Here is a 27597-nt window from a genome sequence, read left to right as displayed (position 1 = left end):
TTTATAAGAAATTCCAAAGGGAAATTTTGACTAAGAGGAGATAAAAGGAATGGTAGAGTAAGAGAAAAAATAAAATGTTATCACATGTAAAATGACAAGTGACATAAGTCAGGCCAAGAGATAGGGTAGCCTCTGAGGGTTCCCCAGGCCCTGTCCCATTGCTACAGGTTCTCAGGGTTGGCTTTCCAGAAATGCCAATCAAGGGTCAGATGAGACAAAATTATTTTCATCCAAGATTGTGCCCTTGTACTTTTGTATTCTCCATTGGTAGCCCTATTACCTCAAATAGTGCAACTTGGGGCACACAGTTGGTTCAAGTGCATAGCTAAATTAATTCCAGTATGAGAAATTGCAGGGTATAGGTTAAATACTCTAGAAGTAAATCAGAGTGTTTAGCTTGGTACAGGCTTGAAGCATTAAGCTGTCCAAGTTAACTTAGTCAAGTACAGACTGCAGCCAGACAGATCTGGCTTTCAATCACAACTGGATCTTTCTTTATTTTTTCTGTATAAACCTGAGCAAGTTACCTCTGACCTTAAGTTCTTCATTTGTAAATTGAGAAATAATATTATCTACCTCTCAGGGGTATCGTAAGGAATAAATGAGGTATAACACAGCCTGGTACATGACACATGGCACACACTCAGTAAACGGTAGCTGTTATTATTGGTTGTAGGGACAGCAGGTGGATTTATATTTTCTGGCTAAAGGAGATTTACTTCTGATTAGCAGCTTTTTTGAGAGGGAGCATAACGTTGTGTCTCGGCTTCATGAGAACGAGCACTGTGGTCCATTAACAACGTCTGTGTGGTGATTAATGTTATGTGTCAACTTGACTGAACTAAGGGATGCCCCGAGAGATGGCAAAACATGACTTCTGGGTATGTTTGCGAGAGTCTGTCTGGAAGAGATTAGCATTTGAATCAGTGAAATGAGTCAAGAAGATGATCCTCCCCAATGCAGGTGGGCATCATCCAACTCCCTGTGGGCCTGGTGGAAGAAAAAGGTAAAGGAAGGGTGAATTCGCTCTCTGCTTAAGCTGACACATCCATCTTCTCCTGCCCTTGGACGTCGGTGCTCCTTGTTCTTGGGCCTTCGGGTTCAGGCCGAGTCTTATACCACTGGCTCCCTTGGTTCTCAGGCCTTTGGGTTTGGACTGAAGCTACACCACCAGATTTCCTGAGCCTCCAGCTTGCAGACAGCAGGTTGTGGGACTGCTCGGCCTCCATAATTGCCTGAGTCAATCCCTCATAGTAAATCTCTTTCTACATGTCTACATCTATATCGGTTCTATTTCTCTGGAGAAACCTAATACAGCCTATTATGAGTGAGGAGGGACATAGTACCACATTGGCCATTCTCAATTGCTGGTATCAGAATCCTTCCACCCCATAGTGGAGGCCACTTGATCCTATTTTGGAAGTTAACTGTAGTCTCAATTAACTGATCTGAGACACCAAGTTTTTAAGCAGCTCCAAGTCTCCTTACTTCAACTCAGTACAGAGTCATCCTAACCATTAACCTAACAATAAGTGTCCAAATTTTAACAACTAGGCAACTGCCTTTTAAAACTAACGTCTATTTTTTATTTTTTGCCTTTTTTTTAGTAAGTCCCCATCCTGACTGTGACACCCAAGTCTGGTAACTAGGTTTCTTGCACTCCAATCCCTTCCTAAAATAGGTAGCCGACTCACCTTTGTCATACTGTTTCTAAAACAAGCATCCCTAACCCTTGGAATCTAACTTTCAGGACAAAGCCTTTTTGAACCATTGAAAACTTCTTGGTTGTTGAGTATGGGCTTCTCATTACTGCCCACTCTGCATGCTCTGTCAATTTTCTATCCAGCTATGTATTGGGACATCTTGCTCCACTAATTTTTTACTGGATACTTGCCAAGTCTAAAATACACACATAAGCTTGCATGAAAATATTTACAGAAATCTCAGTATGAAATGTAACTCTTCAGAAGTAAGGAACATCTAAAGTTCACAGAAAGATTATAGATTGTGGCTTTCTCTTGAATTCAGTATGGAAGTTTTTTATTTTTTTAAATTTCATGAGTTGACAGAACTCAGATGTATTCATTCAGAAAATATCTTTATGCCAGCAATTAGATAGATACTTATTAATTGCCATGTGCCAAGCACTGTGTCAGGTAATGGGCGCAGAGGCTACTGAGAAGCCTAGTGGAAGAATCTGTGACTGTCTTAGATCAGCCTTCCCAGGGAGGCAGTGTGGTGTAAGCCCCAGTGAGTCATGCTGATTAATGGCACAGGCCACCAGTTATGCTCCAGGAAGAATTGGACCTTTCTTGAAGAGTATAGATTGTGGGTGCCTTTCATGGAAACCATAATTTTCTCTTCCATCAAAATATTCCTCCTCAAGGGTGCTACTTCTCTAGGGGTTTGGGCAGAAAGATGCCTGAACAGACTCTTGATACCCTCTCTGTGTCATCTATCCACCCGAGCTCCCATTTGTGGTTTGAAGAGTGTCTCCATTCCCTCAGGTCACGTTTATGCACTAGCTGGCCAATGTCAGCCAGTGTGATAACCTGACCAAGTTTGTCCCCAGCTCATCCCCAGATGTTTACTAATGATTTTCTCTCCCACATGTGAATGGTCTTCAGAACCCTATCGTGACCGGCTCATCATAACCCCCTATCTAACGTAACCCACTGGAATAACAGACATAATTTTCATTAAGGAAAGAGGAGGGACTTATTCTCTCAGCTGTGATCCAGAATATCAAATAAGTAAATTTGTAGTATAGTAAATATTTCCACAAATAAATTTATAGAAATATTAATTCAAATAACATTTAGGGAGCCCCAAAATATAAGACAGTCACCAAGAGTCCCAAGACAGAAGGAAAGGCAAGAAAATTTGCAGATGGCATGATTGTTTATCCAGAAAACCCCGAGAGCTGGATGACGAATCAAGACTTCCTGTGTGGTCAGACACAAGATCCACACTCAGAGATAAGTAGCCTTCCTCTTAGCCTGTGATAACTGAGAAAGATTCCATTCTCAGCAGCAATAAGAGCTGTAAAGTATCTGGAGATAAACTCAACAACATATGTGCAAGGTAAGTGTGAAGAAAACAGTAATTCCTTACTGCTAATTTTTTTAAAATAATCAAGTAAGGAAGAGAGATAGTATTGTAAAAATCCCAATTCAGTCCCAATTTAATCGGTAAGTTAAATTCAGCCCCAATCAAAATCAATCAGTAACAAATAATTATGGAACATTTGATTATGACTCAGTTACTGTTTTAAACATTGGAAGTATGGTGTTGAATGCCACAGAGTCCTGCTATTAAGTTTTCATTGAAATGCAAGGGGGCGGGGAGGGAGATATATATATATATAAACAAACAAGATGCAGTTTCTTTTCTCATTCTGGGGCCCGGCTAGTGGAGCAGCCACTACCAGGAATACTGCTGGTCACCGTGGTGTAGAGGAAAGAGAGCTCTAAAGGCTCTTTTTTTTAAAAAATTCGGTTTTATTGGGATGACAATTGTTAGTAAAGTTACACAGATTTCAGGTGTACAATTCTGTATTACATCATCTATAAATCACATTGTGTGTTCACCACCCAGAGTCAGATCTCCTTCCATCACCATATATGTGATCCCCTTTACCCTCATCTACCACTCATAGACACAGACAATAGTTTAGTGGTTACCAGAGGGTAAGGGGGAGGGAGGTGGTAGATGAGGGCTCTTACATAGTCAATTCAGTGCTCTGGGCCGGAAGTGCACTTACCACTTCTGCTCACAACTCATTGGCCAGAATCAGCTTCATGACCCCCTGTAACCACAAGGAGGCAAGAAGTACAGTTCCACTCTGTGCCCAGAAAGGAAGCAAACCAGGTCTATTTGACAAATAGTATGAATAACTACTTCATCCTATGGATGGTCTGATGTTTTTATTCTGCTTTTTAGGTGTAGAGCTTAAATCTGTCTGAAATTTCTTTATGAACAATGTATCTGCTCCCAAATGTATAGTACATTTTCCCAATACTATTGATTTAAAAGCCCCCTATTTGTTAAGAATTGTTTTTGGTTTCAAGCAATAGACACCAAAACACACCCAGTGGGTTAAATAAATTAGAGGTTTTATTTTGCTCACACCTGAAGAATCTACAGGAAGGCAGTCCCTACCTGGGGCATCTGACGTCATCAAGCACCCAACCTTTTCCTGGCTGCTGCTCTGCAAAGAGGGGTGGGATATATAGGCAGATTTTTTAAAATGAGGTCATATCGCCATTACCAGCAAATACATTTGTGTGTATGATCAGATTCAAGTTATAATTTAAAGGCAGCAGCCACCAGACGTACTCATGGATTAGATTAGATGTGAGTGCGAGAGAGAGAGCCCAAGATAACTCTTAGGTTTTTTGACTAAACAACTGGGAGGATAGTGATGCCATTTACTGAGCAGAGGGAGAAGAGGGCTTTAAGGAGAAAAACCAGAGTTAAAATGTGAGTTCTTCATGAAACGTAACAAGCTAATTGAAATTCGACATAGAAGAGAAAATGGGCAAAAAGAGCCAAAAATCATGAATAAAAAACAATTTTTAAAATGGAGCAGATTAGGAAGTACAGAAACACATGTGTACACACACACACACACACACACACAATGCAGGGCTTTCAGTCAACTCACAATGGACAGGTAGCATGAGCATGAAAATAAACAGTTCTTTACATAAACTACCAAGATTCTGCCTGTTGCTGTTGCACAGCCTAGCTTATTCTGGTTGATACAAAGAGACAGGGTAAATAAAGAATGTCCCCAAACCATGTAATACTGTGCAGCACACACACACCAAAATAATAATAATGAAATAGGTGTCCATTTATAGGGAAAGCTTACTAATAGGTATTATTAAGGGAAAAAAACAAACTCAAAAATAGTACAGTTAGTATAATATCACTTACATTAACCCCCGCCCCCATGTGACTAATGTCTGTGATACTGGACAGTGTAGTGCTAGATCATTCTAGAAGCTAAAGAGAATGGAGTTCGTATAAACAGAGTGACTTACGATTTGGCCCAGTCCCCAGGGGTGGGGGACAGAGGAGGAGCCACAGTAGCTGGTAGAATCCTCAGGTAGATTTGGGGATCTGAGAGCTGAGGTACCTGTGCTCACCTCTCAGGTGGGGCCAGGGAAACAGGAAAGGGTAGAAGTGGCAGCCAGATGTGGCTGAGACAGCCGCCAAGTCCCCACATCCCTAGTGTCCAGAGTGGCACAAGGACAGCAGTTTCCCGGTCCCTGAGGGGGTGAGGGGTAGCTCAGGGAGAATCACCATGGTCCTCCGATAAGGTTGCTGCAGGTGCCGGACGGGTGACTAGTGACCAAGGGGATGTGGACAGAAGCAGCAAGTGCCAGCCTGGAGGGTGTTGGTGGCCAGGAACCCAACATTTTACCCCCCTCCACCCCTCCCACCCACCCCACCATCCACCCGCCCACCCTCCCCACCATCCCCTAGAACTCAGGTGCCACTCTGGGGAGATCCAGGGGAGGGGGAAATTCTGAATTCATGGACTTTAGCAGAAATTATGGAAAAACCCAGAAGTAAGCTTATCTATGATCTACTGACTATATTTCTGCTATCAGGCAGCATGGAAGCTTGAACTAGAAATTTAAGTGCAGTTATAGATTTTGAAGTTCAGTTTTGTGAAGTGAAAACGGGTCTGGCGGCCCTCTACTCTGTGCAAAGGGGAGCATTGACTACCAAAAGGGTGAAAGGGTTTCTCAAAGCGCAGCTAGGGCTTTAAGGCCATCTGGCAGGGAGGTGCCCGTCAGGCGCCCACACCCAGCCCAGCAGAGGGAGTGTTAACTTGGAAGGAGCCGTGACGTACAGAATTCATTCTGACCTTTCTTTCTTCTCCACCACCTCCCCCCATACACCTTATTTCTTCTCCACTATCTCCATAGTGACCCCTAAAATTAATTATCCCTTCCTCTTTGTGGTGCTCTTGAGAGAGCAGGAAATTAGTGGGGGGCCATCAGGGTTGTGAAACTACTGGAATTTAGTGCCCTGAGGTCAGAGACAGTACACAACCTAAAACAAAGAAGTGTCTCGCTCTTGGTTTGATTTGATTAGCTTCTTCACTCACACTGCCAGCTTGGAGATTCCCAGGATCGTGGCTGGTGATTTTTCTCCCTGGCACAGGTTTGTTAAGACTTTTTCCCAGGGCTGGGCTCCTGGGGTACCAAATTCCAGGGGGCACTCGCTCTCAGGCTGCCCCTGAGAAAGGATGCCTCTTTAAATGTTGCAAGCCAGGTGCCTCACTGCCTCGCCCCAGCCCAGGGCCCGGGCTTTCTCCCACATGGAAATCAAACTTCTTCCTGCCTCGGCCCCTCCCGTGTTCTGTCTCTGTGGGCAGCCTTACTGTTTGCTCCCAGGTCTCTCCTCAACACCTGCATCCTCATGGGACAGTGAAGAAACGGGAGGCAGCAGCAGGGCAGCCTCCGTGCCATCCTGGGTGGGGTAAGGAGAAACTGCTGGGAGAGTGGTTTTTTTGGTGTGTTTCCCTCCCCCTCCCCATTAAATTGCAGAATTACAGCATTTTGGTCCTATAAGAGACTTTAATGATCAGATAATTTTATGTACCTGCTAATATTCAGGATTTTGAGGCCTTATGTTTGTTCCTTTGGAGATTCTGAGAAGGGCTGCGGTATTAACAAAGGTATTTCTGTAGCAGGTGGTTTAGAGAGGAAAAGTCATTCCCAGGATTGTCGCCTGTTGGGAAGACAGTAAAATCCACATAACCAAGTCAGTTAAAAACTGGAGCACCCAACAATCAGTGACACAATAACCAGAGCATTGGTCATAAAAGAGTCATAGCAAGACCAATGTGTAGTGGAACCACTTACATTTCTGTGATTGGGTCCAAGCAAATACCTCCCTGCCCTTAAGGACTGGATGGGAGTAGAAGTAATATTAAAATAAATAATTTGAAGTTAAAATCATGACCTCTCCATAGGACCAGTTTGAAAGACACCACAATAAGTAAAGTCAAATAGAGGGTGTAATTCTATATCCACGCCACATTAGACACTGGCATGCTACTGCTCGGTGAATCTAACATAGCAGTTTTCCTCCGAATGCCAGCAACTGGACTCTATATTTAGCTAAGTAAGTTTCCCAATGCTAGGAAATTCATTCAAGCATAACAGTAATGAGTTAGCAGTTTTTAAAATATCTGTCTACTCTGTATATTATGATCTAATAACAGTCAGGACTTGTCACCTTCAAAGTATTTTATGGGTACTTGACAAAACATTCTTCACCATCCACTTGAGTCTAAAAAAAGGCATTATAGCATTTAATGGGTGAGGCCCCAATACCAGACATTAGTGATTCATTGTCAACAGAGCCAGATTTCGACCCAATCATTCTGGGTCCCAGGCCAGTAACTATCTCATGTAGACAGTTCACTCCCTTTGTCAAGAAATGAGTCACTTAACTAATAGGGTAGCAGAAACACCATTGTACTAATTCTATTTATTTCCCAATTAATTCAATAAAATTCATCACAGAAATACTTGAATTGATGTTTATGTATATTTCAAATATATATGTTAAGTTTCCCAACTGCCTAAATTTATTTCCACTTATTCTGTATTTCCCAAGAGACCTGACTTTACATAAATATTTTTAAAGAGGTAAATTATTCAGAAGATTAAATAAGACTGGTTAAAATATCATCATAATTAATTTTAAGAAAACATCCTTAAAGGGCAGTTCAGAGAAAAATCAATTGCGAAAGAGGCTGCCAGTATTTGTCAAGTAATGATATTATCCTTCTTCTAAAATTTCTAAGTTATACTTCAGAGAAATTAATAAATACCTATCTGTAAAATTACCAATAAATCGAGCTAAAGATTATTGTTCAGAGTTTACCTAATAAAACATACTAATGCTTCTGTTATTAGGGTTTTATTTTTCTGATTCTAAATTTACAGGATGACAGTTTCTCAAATAAATTCTGCTGGTGTTTCATTTCCCTTGTAGCTATCAAAATTATTGTCAAATTGTCATATGACCTAACATAAAATTTTAAATAAAGTTGGCATTTCATTTATAATGTGATGCTAGAGAGTCTGCTTATTAACTACAAATTCAAAGCATCATGAAATCAAATATAAAATACCACAGTCTTATTTATTAGCCATACAGCAAAGATTTACTGCCTTCTCTTAACTGTATGAATTTTTCATCTAAACCAAAGACACATTCAACTTAGTCATCAGAAAGGTTAAAAGACAAAAGCTCCTCTTGCCAAGAGTGAGCAGTAAAATGAATTAGAAAATATTGATTTAACAACAGGGACCTATGTTCAGGTGGATCTGGCTGGAAGTCAAATACAGGAGGACTTCTGTTTATGGGGAGAACAGCAACTTCTCTCTCACACTTCTCATTTTCGCCTTACGTTAATACCGGAATTTAAAAGAGCAGGCCGAAATGGTGGTTAGGAAGTCTACAGTGCATAAAATGGCATTGTGTCTCTCATTTTGAAAACAAGGCAAAAATTAAAGATAACAATGAAGTAAAGTAAAGCAGCTTTTTATCAATTAAGTCAAGGGCTAATAGTTGAAAGGTAACTGGAAAATAAGCTAAATCAATTTGAGGCAGTAGTAAATTGAGAACTCCAGATTTTTTTTAAGGTACCTCTATCACTGATTCATTTGCAAAGTGAGATGGGCTTTCTGCAATCATAGGATCAATGCAACTGTTAAATGTTATTTAAGGAGCAGAATTTCTGGCCTAATAATGGAAGACTGCTTCAGCTTTCCCTTGGCTGTATCCATGGAAAGTCATGTGTCACTCTGACCAAGTAAATTAACATATCTACATCTCATTTTGCTTTTCTGTAAAATATTGGTCTCCCCAGAAGCTGTTGGAAGCATTTATTAGACAATAATTGTAAAAGGCTTTGCAAGCCTGATAGTGTAGTTACATGCTAAGTACTAATGATTGCAAATGAGGAATCCTTCAAATGAAACTACTCTGAGGTTTATCTGTGAATGACTGAGACTCAGAAACTTTGACTCGAATGTCCTTGAGGTATGGGTTAAGGGGGGAAGGTCTTCTTTACATCATGTGAAAGACAATATAAAGGAAATTATTTATGCCCTAAATAATGATGCTTTCTACTAACGCCAGTGTGTGTGTGTGTGTGTGTGTGTGTGTGTGTGTGTGTGTGTTTAAATAAGACTAGATTTTAATTAAGACTATATTTTAAACTTTATTTGGAAAATTTGCTGGTTTTGACCACATCAGGATGTGAGAAATTAATTCAAATAAGATATGATTATTATCATAAGGGGAATATCAGTATTAAGTCCAGTGAGAGAGGTCTACAAAATAAGTTGGGATGGAAAGAGCATGGACTTTGGAGTCAGACAGACCTGGGTTGGAAAACTGGCTCTGTCCCTTGCTGGCTGGATGGCTCTGGACACATTACTTAACCTCCCAAATCTCAGCCTTCTTGTCTGTAAGACGAATAACAATGTCACCCTCATAGGGCTGCCGTGAGGATTAAATGAGATTTCATTTGAAAAGTACCTTATTCATTGGCTGGCCTTCCATTAGGCACTTAAAAATAGTAACTATCCTCTTTTGCCTAAATCCTGTACCTAAGTGATCTTTTTTGAGAGAATCTTGACTAGCGGTTCATTAGCACTTTCACAGAATTGGAGCAGATCAAGACTTCTGCCAGCGCTATAGATGACTCTTAAGGAGTAATTGCTCTTTTCACAATAGATTTTAAGGTTACATTAGTAGTTCATGCATTTTATACAGGATACCCATTTTATAAGTTTTCTCAAAGCAAGTACCATGTGGACATACACTCGTATATGTATGTGTGTATATAAATATAAACATATGACATATATATGTATTATTCTTGTTTTGATAGAGAACCACTGGAATCCTGTGGAGTATTTCATCTATTTTTAGGATGTTAGCAATGAGAAATCTGAGCTCTCACCCAGTCTAAAAACTTCTCTTTACAGATAAGGAAACTGAGGCCTACAGAATTTGGATAACTTGTGTGTGTGCTAAAAAATAATTAATACTTTTCCTCCCATCTTTGAAGTTCTTCTAATTGAGCTAATTAACAAAGACAGGTGAACAGGAGAAAATAAAAATTTTTATACATGCCTATGGGGTCACATAAGCATGAAAATTCCAAAGACAATGAGGCAACGTTGGGTGTATATGACATTTTTGGACAAAGGAGAAAAGGTGAGGGGACAGGGTATTAGATTTCAGAAGTGAGAATGGGCAACTTACAGGTAGTTGAGGAAGAGAGGAACACACATGGCAGATAAATTCTTGTTAGGCAACTCAGAAACAGTGGGACACTGGTATCTAACTAACAGGCCCCTGCCTGAAGGGCTCTTATTTATCATATTTAATTCAAATTAGGCTACGGCCAACCTCCTAAGATTTCCTTCCTGATGCAGGCTTTTCTAGCTGAATCTCTCTGGCAGGAAAGGGGGAAGGCACAATGGTGCTTTCTGAGTTTTGTTTCTTAATAAATGGCTTAATAACACTAACCCAAAAAGGTAACTTCAGGGTGGCAAAATTTTGGTTCTCTTCACTTGTCAAAAATCACAGTGCTTTTGATTATTAGTCCAATGTTCTTTTAGCGCCTTTAAATAAAAGTTAAAAGGCAATACACAAAGATATGGTGATGGAAGGAGAACTGACTCTGGGTGGTGAACACACAATGTGATTTATAGATGACGTATTACAGAATTGTACACCTGAAACCTATGTAACTTTACTGACACTTGTCACCCCAATAAACTTTAATTTAAAAAAAAAAAAAAGGCAATACAACATAGTGCTGCTTTGGAAAAAAAGTTCCTGATCAGAGATTTGAAACCTCTCCTTAGCAAAGGAGTCAAATGTTATACACCATTGTGTTGTTCACACAGGGCCCAGCAGAATTCTTTGGAAGAGTGAGGGCTCAATATATAAGTATTGATAGATTTTCCTTAAGGTTATAGGGTGTGTAGTTTTTTCTTTTGGGGGCAGGTATATAGTTCAACAAAATTTGATTTTGCTGTATATAATAGTTAAAAACTACATTACATTTATGATGACACAAGCAAATGAATAATGGAACAGTTTTCTGGAATTTTAAAAAATGACCTGGCATTATGTAAAGCAAGACTAACGGTCGGCATGGATGATACCTACTAAAAGTCTGTTTTTTAAAGAGTGAAGGTTATGTTTTTGTACTTAAATGAAACAATTGCCTGAAATTTTCACATTTCTTTCCCTATCTACACTGAGTCTTGGACTGTGTCTCTATGAGGTCACACATCTTGATGAAAACTGGAAAATAAGGTATTGATGTAACTGGAAAATCAAGATGTTGATGTAATTGCAGCACAAATGAAAGAATCAGTTTACAATTGTAATCAGAAGTGATACGTATTGACTTGCATCACAATGTTATATTTACATAGTAAATTTACACAGTAAAGCCATTCCAACTGTTGCAATATTGCACAGCCATTAAAATTCATGATCGTAAAGATAATGTGGCAACATGAGGGGAAATGTTTGTGTTCTAATATTTCACTAGGAGATCAGTGTTCATTGTCACATAATTTTATACAGGAGAATTCTGCACAGAAAAAGAGCAAAAAGGAAATATACCAAAATAACAACAGTAGCTGTGTTAAGGTGGTGGCAATACTAGTGCTTCTTTCTTATCTCTAGTTATATTACTTCTGTAACAGAAAAAAAATTGCAAGTACAAAGAAAATGAGTGTTAGAAAAGAAAATATAGTAAACATCTGTTATTCATGGCATCCCAAATCTCTTGGAAAAAACCACCCCACAAGTTCCCCACAGTGTGAATTTTGTCTTCCAGAATTCTAAAATGTAATATTTCCTAGTCTCCCTACCCTCTGCCTGAGTCTATAGGGTGAGATCCTATAATTCAGTTTCTGGCTCTCCATTGCACCTGTCAGAAATACCTGAAGAACAGACATTGTTCAGATACCCATTCTGCTAGCACAGGTGGCTTCAATGTCATGGTTCTGAGGACTTCAGGGGGACCAGTAGCTTCCCCATTGCAACGAAGACAGTTTGGTCTGGGCTTGGTGGTAACTCACCCTAGAACCTGTTCCTCCAGCCTTTCCAATGACTACCTGGACTTGCTAATCTCCCTTAGTAAGTCCCTTCTCATTTTCATGACCTAGAGTTGATCTGTCTGTCTACCTCTCAGAATGCCAACAGGAAAGGCTAACAAAACTGGAATTCACCTACGAAAAGATGAATGAGGGGTGACATTGAGACAGGTGAGTTAGCATGTTGTTAGGTAAACAGAGAGGTCCCTAGTAAAATAAACAAAAGACAGTCTTATCGTGAAACTTCAGGTTTTGAAAATAATTCCTTCACTCCAGGACAAAATGTAACAGCATCTTGATGTTAATAAATTATCTCATAAATCCCTTTTGGCTGGATAAACGGAACAGATCTGATAGGTAGGGATGGGTTATTTTGCTAATCCCTTCAGGTTGGGCAAACAGAACAAACCTAATAGACAAATTCCATTAGAAGGTGCCAGGTCCCCTTCCCCAAACAGACAAGGCAAGGTATAAAAGTAAGAGCTTTTGCCTCAGTCAGGGGGCATCCCATCCGGGAACCCCCTCCCGCTCTGGAGCTCTGACCCTTTGCTTTTAATAAACTCTCCTTTTGTACAACTCCTCACCTCTCCGTTGGTCTGTGCTTCCATACTTCAGTTTCACGAGACATGATCCCAGCACTCACAGAAATTCCCCACATCATTTGGGGACTCACTGAAATATTCCTACATCATTTGGGGGCTCATCTCCTATATCAACATAACTAAAAATAAGACCATTCTAAACTTCAGAAGAACACCGTGATCAAATAAAAGACCTTTTATCAGGTGAATGTCCTGAATGCCATTTCTGGGCAAAGCATTGAAGAGTTGCTGTGTGACCCTGCAGTTCTGCTGCAGCAGCCTTGGGGGTCCTCGAGTTCCAGACAATGCAGCTACAAGATGCCAGCTTCCCCATCAGCCCAGGTACTTGAGAGACTCTGGAAGAGAGCTCCTCAGTGATCCAAATAGGACATGTACTGTGAGCAGGAAATAAGTCTCTGTTATGTTAGGCCACTGAGATTGGGGAGTTAATTTGTTACCATGGCACAGCCTAATGTAGCCTGATTGCTACACAGTGGTATCTAAAATAGGATGTGTTTAATGATCAAAATACAAAAATATATCCATTTAAAAGCCTTGTATGATTGAGAACATTTTGTCTCGTAAAAGCAAATCAAAAAAGAATGGATTAAGAATTTGCTGTTGGGCCAGCCCGGTGGCTCAGGCGGTTAGAGCTCCATGATCCTAACTCCGAAGGCTGCCAGTTCGATTCCCACATGGGTCAGTGGGCTGTCAACCACAAGGTTGCCAGTTCAACTCCTCAAGTCCCGCAAGGGATGGTGGGCTGTGCCCCCTGCAACTAAGATTGAACACGGCACCTTGAGCTGAGCTGCCTCCCGGATGGCTCAGTTGGTTGGAGCACATCCTCAACCACAAGGTTGCCGGTTCGACTCCCACAAGGGATGGTGGGCTGTGCCCCCTGCAACTAGCAATTGGCAACTGGACCTGGAGCTGAGCTGCACCCTCCACAACTAAGACTGAAAGGACAACAACTTGAAGCTGAACGGCACCCTCCACAGCTAAGATTGAAAGGACAACAACTTGACTTGGCCAAAAGACCTGGAAGTACATACTGTTCCCCAATAAAGTCCTGTTCCCCTTCTCCCCCCCCACCAAAAAAAAAAAAAAAAGAATTTGCTGTCATTTTGCACCAAGTAAAGATAACTATCTGGGTTTACCTGAAAGTCAAAACAACAACAAAAATGTAACACATTATGAAAAACCTTAAATAGTTAATGATCTTAAACACAACAAATAGGTTATGCTTCTCACACTATAAAAAAATAGAATTTGTGATGTATATTCATTTCTTTAAAATAATCCCCCCAAAAGTGGTATGCAATAACAAAAAAAGAAAATATTTATTTATTATGAAATTCTTGATTGTCTGCAGAGAGAAGTGTGAGGAAATTGCTAACAGGATTTGTGGGAATTGCTTCTGGCAAAACTAAAGATGTGAATGCAAGACTCGTTTGAAGAGATTCATCAGTGTCTGCTTGCTTTTGCAGTTCTTTTCCTTTTCAAATCTCTATTTTAGCTTGTACAACAGTGGTGTTTTTTTCTGCTCAGTAGTAAATGACGTTTATTTCATAATCTGTGTGATGACCTTTCGCCTGAAATCGTCACTGACAAGGTTATTTTCTATTTGTCCATTATAATGTGCACCACCTGGTCTGCGCTGAGTGACCCGGGCCACTGGGCCAACACTGGCAGGGAGAACCGTCATTCTGTTGTTCGAATGTTTCCAATGTTCAAGTGCCCTAATAAATGATCCTCTGCTATGTCTTAAAGATTGTAAAGGGTTTTTGAAAGAGTTAGGGTTTTTTGCTTTGTTCTGTCCATAGCACAGAATATCAAATAAGAGAAAATGGGATTAACATTGGAGAGATTTCTATCGGACATAAGGGAAAACTTCCAGACTGCCAGAATAAAACATACTGGAATGGATTATTGAGGGAGAATGCCTGGTCTTCTGTCAGGCACACCATTAAGAAAGACTAACTTTGCTAAGGGCAGAAGACCAGGTCAGATACTCACTCTTTCATAGTTCTTTCCAGTTCTGTGGTTTTATGATCAGAAGACTAACATCGCATCAGAATTCTCTTGGCTTGTTTTCATTTATGTCCTTCAATGTCTCTCATATCTGCCATTGACTGGTATCCTTGGCTGAACGAACACACACACACACACTTAGAAGGGGGGGGTGTTAAATAATTCTTAACTGAAGCATTCCTGCGGACAGATTCCACACTGAGTCCAGCAGAGGAAAAGTTGACCAGTGCCCTTGTTGAACTGATTCATCTCTGAGCTGGTCCGTGAGCACAGGCCTGACTGACCAGACCGTGAAGGTATTCCCCCACAGGTTTCCTTGGCCGTGGAAAGTCTTCTCATAGACCCCTCGTCTCTCATCGCACCACCCTCTCCTCTTCTACCCTCACTGGGCTTCCACGTCTTTTCTTCCTCCATGTGGTCCCCACCTTCCATCTCCAGCAGCGACCTTTCCCCAACATTCGCAAGCCTTTGTCTTACTGCTGTGTACTGGAAATTCTCTCATTTCCTTTCCACAGCGTACGAGTCACAGCCTTTCTTGTTTCAACCTGTTCCTGCTGCTGGGTGGGAGAAGATGGAAGGTTTATATCTTGAGGGTGGAGATGTGGTGAGAGGGACATGGGCTGCAGTGATTTGGTTGTTTGTTTCTTTCCTTTTTCTTTTTTTTTAATCTTCTCTGCTTTGGCCATCCAATTAAAAATTCAGACATGTTGCATCAGATTGTTAATCTCCTGCCAATAGCCCTGAACAGGTCCATATATGAGCCTCATACTCCCCTTGCTACTATAATTTAGGACCTTATCAATCAAATCAGCCCCACTTTCCTCCCAGCCTTGTGCAACATTGCACGGTCCTCTTTTTTAACTAGTCTTGGGATGAGCCAATGCCACCTACTAAGAGTTGATACATGTAAAAGATTATGTAAATTGCAGAGGTCGGCAAACCTTGGCCGTGGCCTGTGAGCCCGATCCAGCCCACCCTCTGTTTCCTACGCGGTGTTACTGGGCCTAGCCATGCTCATCATTGTCTGTGGCTCCTTTTGCTCAGCAGCAGCAAAGCTGAGTAGTTACAGCAGTGACCACATGGTCCACAAAGCTTAAAATATTTACTCTCTGGCTCCTACTAGAAAAAACTTTGCTAACCCCCGATACAGTGCATCATGTCTAAAAAGACCACTGTAACCAAAAGGATTAATCTTAGCTGCTGCTTTTAAGGGTTTTGGATCATTTTTTCTTTTTTTTTTATTTGAATAGGAGACTCAGGATCTGGAGAAGTTAATCCTTCCATTGTTCTCTCCCTATGCCCTGCGTGCCTTTACTGTGGCTAAAAGAATTGTCCTATTTAAAATGGCAGAATCTATAAAAATTAACATATTTTTGTCACTACCAAATATTTAACTTAGATGGGCAAGTTCATAAACGTGAAACCTTGGAGTTGCTGTAGTCTCCTCTACCCAACTAGTCACCAAATTCTATTTCTTCTACTCCTAAATGTCTCCTGATTAATTCCCCTTTCTCTATTCCCAGGACCATACTTGAGGTCCTTATCTCTTAACTGTACTAAATCCGAACTACATTAATGGCCTCCTACTCTCCTGGCCTTCAAGCCATCCCTCCCCTACTACCGTGTTTCCCCAAAAGCAAGACCTGGCCGGACCATCAGCTGGAATGCGTCTTTTGGAGCAAAAATTAATATAAGACCCAGTCTTATTTTAATGTAATGTAACACCGGGTCTTATATTAATTTTTGCTCCAAAAGACACATTAGAGCTGATGGTCTAGCCAGGTCTTATTTTCGGAGAAACACGGTAAGTCCTTCTCACTATATGTGTAGTGCCTGCCCGCCCTCCACCACATCATGTACAGCCTCCCGCAACACACTAGTCATGTATGCATCACCACATGTATATTTCTGGTCTCAGAATCAGGGCTTCTAAGCCATTAAGTAGCACCACTATTTACCTAGTCACTCAAGCCAGAAACCTAGGAATCATCTTTGATTTGTCATTTTCCTTCATACCCCACACCTAATTAATCAGCAAGCCCTGTCAGCTCTACTTCCAAAATTTATTGTCATTCTAACAGTCAGAGTTAAATTGACACTTCTGTTCCCAGGCCAATTTAAGAAACAACTGAAAGGTAGATTCAGAAGTCACACAAGCAGAGATCAAAATATCACCTTTATTAGTAGTAGAGCCATGTCGTGTGGGGAGTCACGTAGGGCCTCTGGTCCTGCTCCCCACATAAGAACACAGGATATGGTGAGGCCAAAAAGGAACACCCACGGAGCCATAGATGGGGGAGTCATACCACTATATTCTCGCTGGCGGCATCCGCCTCTCTCCAATCTGCTCTTGCTAGCTCAGCCACCATCTTCTTGCTAGCCCCCATTTTTCTGCTAGGGTAGCCACAGCAGTTATATTAGTGGCCAATGGCTCACTAATTACAGCTAACGGCCAACTAGCCACAGCTGATGGCCATCCAATCACAGTTGATGGCCATTTACTACCTGAGCCAGCACCTTTCCACGTGAGGCTGAGAGCCTGGAAACTGCACTCCTGGCCCTGTCCCCACAAGCTAATACTGACAGCTTGTTCTACCTGCAAGTGAACGGATCCTAATATTATAAACCCACAGCTAGACAGGCTTCCTACCACTCCCAGGCTGTGGGGGCCACTGCAGACCTCCCTGTGCAGGGTGCAGTGCCTGCCCCTGTAATACTTACAGCATGGAGGGAGGAACAGGCAGAATCCATAAGTGCAGCAGGCAGGCAGATCTCCAACAGGAAGAAGAGGGTAAAGGGTGGAGGAGCCTGCTGGCATCATCCAGCACTGCCTAACAAGCTCTGGGAAGAGTGAGTGATGATGAGGAAAGACCAGGAAGGTTACCAAGAAGTCACCGGAAAGAAGATTCCCCTCCTCCAACATTCCCCAGATTCTTGTTCTTTTACCCCATTAAGATTAACCATTAACTAGTGGTGTGGCTGCCCTCCTTGGGAGGCAAGGTTAAAAATCTACCTGGGCAATTCTGGTCCCACTGTCAAAAGATTATTCTCCCAACACCAACCATGGCTTTCCTGGGATACTGGTGGGCAGTGTTTTATTTTTAACTCCAGGAGGTCCTAAAGTGGGTCAGAATAACACATTAATTAAACTAATTCTAAAGCCTGCATCCGAGGCTAGAAGGCCTTCCTCTGTTACCCTTTTTAAACCATGTCCAGCCACATTGTTCAACATAGCTCATCAAAGGTTTGGCAATGAGATAAAATAACAACATAAACATATTCCAATCATAAAAATGCCATCCATACAGAGTCACAAATTTGAATATTAACTGCTTTTTTAATGGATTTTTCCTGGGAGGAAATTAGAGTTAAAAATTAAATTCCATGCAAATTAGTCCAAAGATCTTAGAGGTCAAAAGAATTAAAGTTCAAAATCATATTCTCTTGCACTGGTGAATTAAAGATCCAAAAATTAAAGTCCAAACTTTATCTTCTTCAATTTCTTATTTCTGTCCCCTCTCAGCTAGAAGGGTCTTTGCTACCAGGTAGAACTCAGGTGTCTTTAGTGGAAGACCTACATCTTCTATGGAATGGATATAGGTCCTTCAGGGTGCATTCTGAATGCTTCTCCAGCATGTCCCGTGTATAGGGGCTCCAAGGCTTACCAGAATGCAAAGGACCATCACAGCACTGGCACCCAACCCACCAAATCTGGAAAACAACTCAATCTTGTTATCACAAGTACAATCATGTGTCCAGAGACTAGAGTTAGTGTCACCAAAGACCCTACTAGAGATTCAGGGGTATTGGATGAAAGGAGGTGTGGGGACAGAGCCAGGAGTGCAGTTTCCAGGCTCTCGGCCTCATGTGGAAAGGTGCTGGCTCAGGTAGTAAATGGCCATCAACTGTGATTGGATGGCCATCAGCTGTGGCTAGTTGGCCGTCAGCTGTAACCAGTGAGCCATTGGCCACTAATATAACTGCTGTGGCTACGCTAGCAGAAAATAGGGGCTAGCAAGAGGATGGTGGCTGAGCTAGGAAGCACGGATTGCAGTTAGCACGGCGGATTGCAGCTAGCAAGGGAGGTTGGTTGGTTGGCAGAGAAGCGGACAGCAGGTTGCGGTTAGTGTGGATCCTGCTTCCTGTGTCTCCAACCCAGCCGGCAGCGAGAATATAGTGGTATGACTCCCCTATCTATGGCTCCGTGGGTGTTCCTTTTTGGCCTCACCATATCCTGCGTTCTTATGTGGGGAGCGGGAGCTGAGACACCCCTGACGCCCGGCATGACAGGAGGTAAGACCAACAAAACACCTTCTTTTAACCTCTTCATGTGCCAGTGAGACCAGGCTAGTTATTTGAAGCCCACAGTCTCTGAATTTACACTGAATCAGGATCAATCTCCCATCTAGTAGTTAATTTTGACACCATGTGTCTACATATGGTGGGGTGGTGGCGGGGAGCGTTTGGTACTGGGGATGTGCCCATAGCCTTCTTTCTAAGACAGCATTTGAGACATTATAATCTTGTAAAGTTAGAATTTGTGTTGGTGGCAACCCAGATAACCAGGCTTTACCTGATGTGCTCCTGCCTTTCTATTTATTTACATCTCTAATTTTCCATTTTCTCTTTGAGCGCCATGTTTCGGGCATCCCGTGCTGCACTGAGTGTGGGCCTCATCCACCCACAAGAGGCCTCTTTGGCCCTGGGCCACACAGGGGACTTCCGTTGCCGCTTGCTAGGAAATTGCCTAGAACTATAAATTCTGCCTAGGAGAGAGATTTTCCCCTAGTTGTCATATTTGATTCAGATGAAGAATTGCTCTTAGATTCCTGAACAGAGTTACTATGGATGCTTCAGGGCTTGTGTTTCTCATGGTCTGTGCGAATCTATTGCTCTCCAATGGGCTCCTTGAGCCCCTGTCTTTCCCCCACTTTTGAATATTCCAGTTCTTGAATAGCATGTATTTCTGGAACATCTTTAACTGAAGTACTGTGCCTCTGATGTTTCATTCCCCTCTGCTGTTCCCCTGCTCCTTCCACAATGACTCAGTTGAATTTCTAAAAGTTTAACCTACTTAAATTGATTACTTTCCTTTTCCAACAGACATACAGCTGGAATTGAGGGCCTTCCTTTTATTTTCTCTTTGCCTTCTAACCCAGAAAATAGATTATCTACGTAGTATCTTCCTCTAGGTGTTTGATGTGTAGAGGTCCACGTTAGTGAGATACATGAAATCAATAAATTCTAAGGCTACTAAAAGCTACACTGGTCAAATCAGTGCTGGCCACTTTCTTCTCCTCATGTTGGATAGTCCCACCTGGAAGATATTATCGCGCCAAACCAACATCCAATCTGGGCCTAGACTCAGTTGATTATTGTTCTGTCTGGCTCTCCGTTCTCATTTCCCATCTCTGCTGTGCCTTCCCTCAGAGTGCCAATTCCATTCATTTCTCCGGCACGTGCCCTCAAGGCACAGGCAAAACCTGCTTGCCACCTGCAATAACTGTCTCTGAATCTAACCCAGATAACAATTACTTGAGTATTTTGTGCTTTTCTTCCTGGTTTTCCCCTCTCGGGTCTGTCCAGCTTCTTTGTGGCCACTTGGTATAACTACCCCAGTCTTCAAAAGATTGTTCCCCAATTGCTCTTACTGTGGATTCTTCATCTACTCCTTTCAGAAGAGGCTCTCAGTTTGCTCCTGGATCTGGCTTCTTGCAGGCAGGCAGGGTGACGTCAGTCAGAGGTCTTAACATCTTTTCACTGTTTTTTTAATGGGCCCAGTTACTTACGCCTGCACTAGTAATAGCCAAAATGTCTTTACCTTTTCTAGTACCCTCTTGATGAACAATTAGGCCTGTGTCATGCGGGGCGGCCTGCGGGGTCTCAGCTCCTGCTCCCCACATAAGAACGCAGGATATGGTGAGGCCAAAAAGGAACACCCACGGAACCATAGGTAGGGGAGTCATACCGCTATAGTCTCGGTGGCAGCTGGGTTGGAGACACAGGAAGCAGGAGCCACACGATCCTCAACCTGCCATCCACTTCTGTGCCGACCAACCAACCCCACTTGCTAACTGCAATCCATACTTGCTAGCTCAGACACCATCTTCTTGCTAGCCCCCATTTTCTGCTAGCGTAGCCACGGCAGTTATATTAGTGGCCAATGGCTCACTGGTTACAGCTGACGGCCAACTAGCCACAGCTGATGGCCATCTAATCACAGTTGATGGCCATTTACTACCTGAGCCAGCACCTTTCCACGTGAGGCTGAGAGCCTGGAAACTGCACTCCTGGCTCTGTCCCCACAGCCTGAGTACACTTCCTGTTCCACTCTGGTCTCTAAGATCTCCCTATAGGTCTAGTCTCTCCACTAAGCACTCATTCTATTTCTACTACGGACAGAATGTCTGTGCCCTTCCCAAATTCATGTTAAATCCTAACCCCCAATGAGATGGTATTTGGAGATAGGGTCTGTGGGGGTTGATTAGGTCATGAGGGTGGAGCCCTCATAAATGGGATTAGTCCTTTTATAAAGAGACTCCACAGAGCTCCCTGTCACTTCCACCACATGAGGTTACAGTGAGAAGACAGCTGTCTATGAACCAGGAAGTGGGCTCTCACCAGACACTGAATCTGCCTGCGTGTTAATATGGGACTTCCCAGCTTCCAGAACAGTGAGAAATAAATTTCTGTTGTTTATAAGCCACCTAGTCTATGGTATTTTATTATAACAGCCTGAATGGACTTAGAGAGTTTCCTAAGAGAAGTTTACTGTCCCACCAGCAAATCATCTTGTCTTCCTTTTTTCCTTTTTTTTTTTCCAATTTTTTAATTTCATTATTCCACTTCCTTTACTCATACAATCAGGCTGACACATAACTTTTACATTACTCCAATTCCTCCTTGATTTGCTGAGGAAACTTTATTGCTGGGGATGGAGAGTCTAGGAACAGGCCTTTGAGTTGTTTTTCTACCTCAACCTAAGAAAATGGTTTCTTTTCTTAAGAGTTCTATTCCTGTGTATGAGTTTATTAATAAATTTTACCATCTTTTTGTGGGAGATTTGCAATTTGGGTGTCCAAAATCTAAAACCATGGTTAGAACTTGTATAACAAATCCAGAGCCATTTGAAGTCACATAGTAGGGCTGGTTCTTGACTCTGTAAACAAGTCATATAAATGGTACTTTTATCACAATTTTCTCCCTTGGGCTCAAAACAATATAAAGTGGAACAAAATTTCAGACAGCCGATCTAACACTACCTGCTTAGCGCTGGCAATAATAATTTAAAGCCAGACCCTTGTTTACCACTCAAGCCATAATCATCTCTTGCCTGAATCACTACAATAGTTCCTAACTCATCTCTCGGCCACCATTCTTATCCCCACCAACAGTCCCTCTGCCATATAGCTGCCAGAATGAGCTTCTAAAAACTTACTTAAGGTAAAAGAACACTATCAAGAAAGTGAAAAGATAACTCATAGACTGGGAGGAAGTTTTTGCAAATTGTATGTCTGATAAAGGCCAGGTATCCTGACTATGTGAAGAACTTTTCCCACTCAACAATAAGATCAACACCCAAGTAAAAAAGGTACAAAGGACTTGGACAGACATTTCTCCAACGCAGATACACAAATAAGCATATGAAATGATTCTCAACATTATTAGTCATTAGGGAAATGCAAGTCAAAATCACAATAAGATACTTCACACCTACTAGGGAGGCTATAATCACAAAAACAGAAAATAACAAGTGTTGAAAGGATGTAGAGAAAGTGGAATCCTCATACATTGCTGGCGGGAATATAAAATGTTGTAGCCACTTTGGAAATAAATTTGGCAGTTCTTCAAAAGTTAAACCTAGAGTTAACCGTGTGACTTAGCAACTCTACTCGTAGATATATGCCCGAGAGAAACTTAAGCTTATATTCATATAAGAACTTATACACAAATGAATAACAGCATTATTCATAAAAGTCAAAAAGTGAAACAGCCCAAATGTTCATTAACAGATGAATGGATAAGCAAAATGTAGTATATGCATACAATGGGATATTATTTTGCCATGAAAGGAATGAAGTAGTGTTACATGCTACAAATACAAATGACTTTGAAAACATTATGCTAAATGGCAGAAGCAAGATACAATAGGCTGTATGATTCCATTTATGTGAAATGTCCAGAATAGGCAAATCCATAGGGACCAAAAACAGATTATTTTTTACCAAGGACTGAGGAAAGGAGCAAGGGAAGTAACTGCTCACAGATTCGGGGTTTATTTTTGGAGTGATAGAAATGTTCTGGAATTAGTGGCAATGGTTGCACTCATTATGAGCTAAAAACCAATGAATTGTGTATTTTAAAATGGTGACATTCATGTTATATGAATTACCTCTTAATTTTCAAAAACATCAATAAGAAAACAAAAAATTACATCGCATCGTAATCTTCCACTGGTTAAACTCTGCGTTGGCTTCCTATAGCACTCAGATAAAACCCAGGCCTCCCAGGCTCATGACTGTCATGACCCCTGCCTGCCTCTTATCTCATCCCCCATCACTCCCTTCTCTCCCCTCCCTCATTTATGGTAAACTCCAGGCTCACTCGCCCCTCCACTTTCAATATAGGTTTTACCCTTACTCTTCTTCCTCCTCCATAGGGTGTTCTTTTCCTAGGGTTTTCATAGCTGCCTCTTTCTTGTCATAGGGGCCTCAGCTCAGTGTCACCTCTGCAGCTGGACGCCTCCTTCACCATCTCCACCACTGTCTCTGTCGTATTGTATTGTTTTCCTCACTGCACATATCACTGTCTGAAATTACTTGTTTATACATGCATTCATTGAGATTAGAGATTTTGTCTGACTTTGCTCACTGCTACTGATAATAATGTACTGATAATAATGCCTGGGACAGAGTAGATGCTCAAAAAATATATTTTGAATGAATTAATGGGATCTAGTTCGTATACATTGGAAATTTAGACATTTTGATAGAATTTGGGTGCTGAGAGCTACAGCTGGTTTTAAACAAGAACCTCAGAGACTCCATTTCTGGATGCATTGAGGCCATGTATATAGCATCTAAAGAGGGGGGTAAGAAACAGGAGGAATGGGAAAGTATACTGACTCTCCCACCTTTCCTGCCCAAGAGATTCAGATGGAAAAGCCTGCTGCAAGAAGGCAATCTTAAGATGTGCGCCTTAGCCTGATTTGAATGAAGTGTGGTAAATAGCAGAGCTGCAGGCAGGGGCCTGTTAGCTAGATACCCCTGTTCCCCATTGTTTCTGAGTTGCCCAGCAAGAATTTTCCTGCCATGTATGTTCCCCTCTTCCTCAACTACCTGTAAATCACCCATTCTCCCTTCTGAAATCTAATACCCTGTCCCCCCACCTTTCTCCTTTGTCCAAAAATGTCATATACACCCAATGTTGCCTCATTGTCTTTGGAATTTTCATGCTTATGTGAATTCCCCAAGTACATTTATTAAAATTTGATTTCTGCCTGTTAATCTGTCTCTGTTAATTTGATTATTAGCCCAGCTAGAAGAACTTCAAAGGTGGAAGGAAAAGTATTAATTATTTTTTTAGCCTCCACAACACCTCACCATCATTTCCAAATTACCCAAAGACAACATTTTATAGTTGTGGAAACCATGATGAAAGTGCCCAAAGTTTATGAGATCAGCGATATAAATCTTGCAATAAATTCATGATTCTGTTTGTTCTCTAAGAGGAGAGTTGAGGCGCACATGCCTGACGGCAGTCCGTTGGAGGAGATCAAAGCAGGATGGCACGGAGGCAGTACAGTGAGGTCCCTGTGACTACAGCTCAGCCCCGCTTCTGGGCTGGCGCTTTGTTCCTGAAAAGGGGCAGTAATAAAGACCAGAGCCCCTGAAAACCACAGAACAAAGAGCACATCTGCCTTGGGGCCCAGGAAGAGGGTGAGCAGGGAGAGAAAGGTGGCCTGAGAGCCATTAAGAATGGAATTAAGGAGCAAGCCTGAACATGTCTGTGTTGGGAGTGAGGGGGGTGTGCAGGGAATTAAACCACCCGGCTGACAGCAGGAGGGCAAATGAGGATGCTGGGAGCCAGAGGACGCCCCCGGAAGCAGACACCCTAAGGCTTCTGTGAAGGATCTGAGGCCTGGTGCTCCACATTTTGCTGGTGAAGACTGGGGAACACGGGCTATTTCATCTCTATGAACTAGGGACATGTGGCTTACGTGTATCATAGGGGACAGTGCTCGTATTCTCTTATTCAAACAAAGAAAATATCCTATTTTTATTCTGAGATGATCTATGAATCACATATGACATAAGTGGAGGCAACATTAGGGGAAAAAATCTGTCACTGTATATTTTAGTGAGTTGGATCATCAGGCAAAAGAAAACGATTACCTCTAAGCTAAGCCAGGTGGGGAAAGAATGTAAAGATAATTTAGGTTTAGATTATCAAATGAGGAGAAAAGATTATTGAGGTAGGAAAGAAAAAACGTAGAGGGATGAGAGTGAGGTCATACAAAGAGATTAAAGGCTAATTTGAAAACAACCGACATTGTGAAGTGGGAAGAGTAGAGTTTACAGCTTCAAAAGATAAAGGTTAATTTAAAATCAGTTTGCACAGTTACATGCAAGTATTGAAAGTAAATAAAAGTGATTTTTTAGGAAGTTTACATCAAGAAAGTGAGCAGAACACGACGTGGCCCAACTCGCCACACACTGAGGTGTCTCAGATCTCGGGACATCTTAGATCCTGAAGTAGACGTATTTCGGGTAATAAGGAGTCTAGTGCTGGCTTATACAGATTTGAATTTCCAGAACAACCTGCTGGGTGACCTCCACTGTCAAGCCATCCTGTACACTCCATCACCTAACTACTCGGCCTGAAGCAGGGCTTTACTCGCTGTCAAACTTGCAACAGCTGCACAGCTCTTACTACCTCCACTTGGAACTCAGCCTGGCCACCTCGCCCCACCCAATCTATTTACTCTTCTTCCTTAGTTCTCTCCAGCACACACCTCTCTCTCAAGCCCGTCTCTTTCCTAGTGCTGCCTCTGGGCTTTTGCCCGAGATGCGGCCTTGGTCTGCAATGTTTGCTGTCTCCTGTCTGCCTTGCCAAATGCCACCCTTCTGTCAAGGTCAAGCTTACATTTCAATGCCACCACTTCTTTTCTTACCCCTTTCTTTGAACTCCTAAAATACAATTGCGCAATTATATATTGCCATATATCATTCCCTATTCTTTTTACATGTATTAGCACCAGCAAGTAAAGAGAAAAGGGAAATTAATAACAGAGAAGAGTGAAATCCTCATTTTAGTTTCCAATTTGGAGATGGGTGTTGTGAGAGGATGGAGGAAGTAGAGTTATCATAGAAACCTTCGGTGCAGGAAAGGATGTAAGGCTGGTTGTACTGAGCAGCCTGCTTTCCATGTCACTTGGCAATAACTTAATCTTACGTTTTAAGTTCATTATCATGAGCAATGAGATATGTACCTGGATGTTCCAGATAACGGAAGCTTACCATGCAAATTCTTGGGGTCCATTCCAGACCTATTGAATCAGAATCTCTGAGGGTGGGGCCCAGCAATCTGTGTTTTAATAGCATTCTCGGCAATTCTGGTACATAGTAATGTTAGAAACATACTGCTTTAGAGCATAAAAACTTAAAAGTTACTTGTTATATGAAACTATTTCTATAATACATATGTACTTCCTTGCCTTTTGGGACATAACAGACTAAACATACAGTGCTCCTTTCCTGTGGGACCAAAATCACCATGATGGACCTTACTTCCTGCCTGTTGCCACTGGGATGGGCTACACACATGGTCAAGACCCTCAGGCACCAACCACACTGCCGGGGCCACGGTCCACCTGGTCACCTCATACCTGCAACTGACTGCAGCTATCATTCGGGTCCACCCAGCCCTGATCTGTATCTATAACAATACTGGAGGGGTTCTTTAGCTTGGGGCTTTATAAAAACAATACAAAGATTAATTGAAACTGACTGAATCACAGTGTAAAAGAAAACGCATGCAGTTCACTAATTATACCCACCCCTGACACTATACAGATCAAATACTGTGCAGGGGCATTCTGTGTCATCTTTCAACGACTCCACTAAAGAAATGGTGGAAATTCTTAGGCAACTCTCAGGACACATTTCTGTTCTCAACTGGATCTCACTCCTTATATTATCCAGGCTTTACGGATCCTCCTCCGAATAACACACTCTGTTCTTGCTGCACAGCAGTTTGCCCAGGAACAACTCCTGGCCTTACAAATGAGTTAAACGAATTCTCAAAATCTGCATTTGCTATTGCTTACAGTTCAGATTTTGCTAAGACATCTCCCCAGACCATGGCTACGGGACCTTAGCTTTCCTCAAGACCACTATGCTGAACCTGCCCCCAGCTTCTCACTGCCTGGGAGCGGCACCTTCTGTACTCTCACAGCTTTGTGTCTGTCTCCAGCCAGCATCTCTGTGCTCTGCCCATACTGAGGTTTTCAGTGAGATTTATCGGTTCAGTTCCTTTGGAGAAGAAGTAATTTCTAGATTGAGTCCAAACTGAACAGGATTCCCTTGGATCTCAGGGTAGATGCATATGAAAATTTAGCAAATACTGCCAAAATGCCTCTCAGAGGGATTTACCCTCATTCACCAGAAATGTAGAGGGTGCTCGTTTCCCCATAGCTCCTTTGGCAGAGACAGAAATTCCTTTTCCTGTGGATATCTTAGTGGCCAATGACATCTTCCCGCAACGGTCACCAATGAAGAACTGCAGTCATCTCTCTCCAGCTGCTGACCCTTCCTCTT

The 27597-nt window shown here is 42.0% G+C and overlaps 2 long non-coding RNA genes across 14 annotated transcripts in view; one reads left to right on the top strand and one right to left on the bottom strand.

Moving 5' to 3' along the window:
* The window catches only part of LOC109447520 (uncharacterized), an 83638-nt gene that overhangs the window by 26311 nt on the left and 29730 nt on the right, over positions 1-27597 (top strand). The gene's annotated exons all lie outside the window — the stretch shown is intronic.
* Positions 633-17635, bottom strand: LOC109447521 (uncharacterized). Of its 10 annotated transcripts, XR_012494603.1 has the most exons (7): positions 17501-17635; positions 6622-6750; positions 6401-6489; positions 5049-5155; positions 4162-4210; positions 3764-3808; positions 633-990 (listed from the first exon to the last, which is right to left on the bottom strand). It is a non-coding gene; the product is annotated as an uncharacterized LOC109447521 (long non-coding RNA). The 10 variants fall into 10 exon arrangements; XR_012494599.1 differs by having other exon boundaries at positions 6401-6750; XR_012494601.1 differs by lacking the exon at positions 5049-5155.

This window comes from Rhinolophus sinicus, linkage group LG01 (genome assembly GCF_036562045.2).
Source record: "Rhinolophus sinicus isolate RSC01 linkage group LG01, ASM3656204v1, whole genome shotgun sequence".
NCBI classification, from domain to species: domain Eukaryota; kingdom Metazoa; phylum Chordata; class Mammalia; order Chiroptera; family Rhinolophidae; genus Rhinolophus; species Rhinolophus sinicus.
The sequence above is the reverse complement of the archived record's forward strand: the minus strand, read 5'-3'. Positions and strand labels throughout refer to the sequence as shown.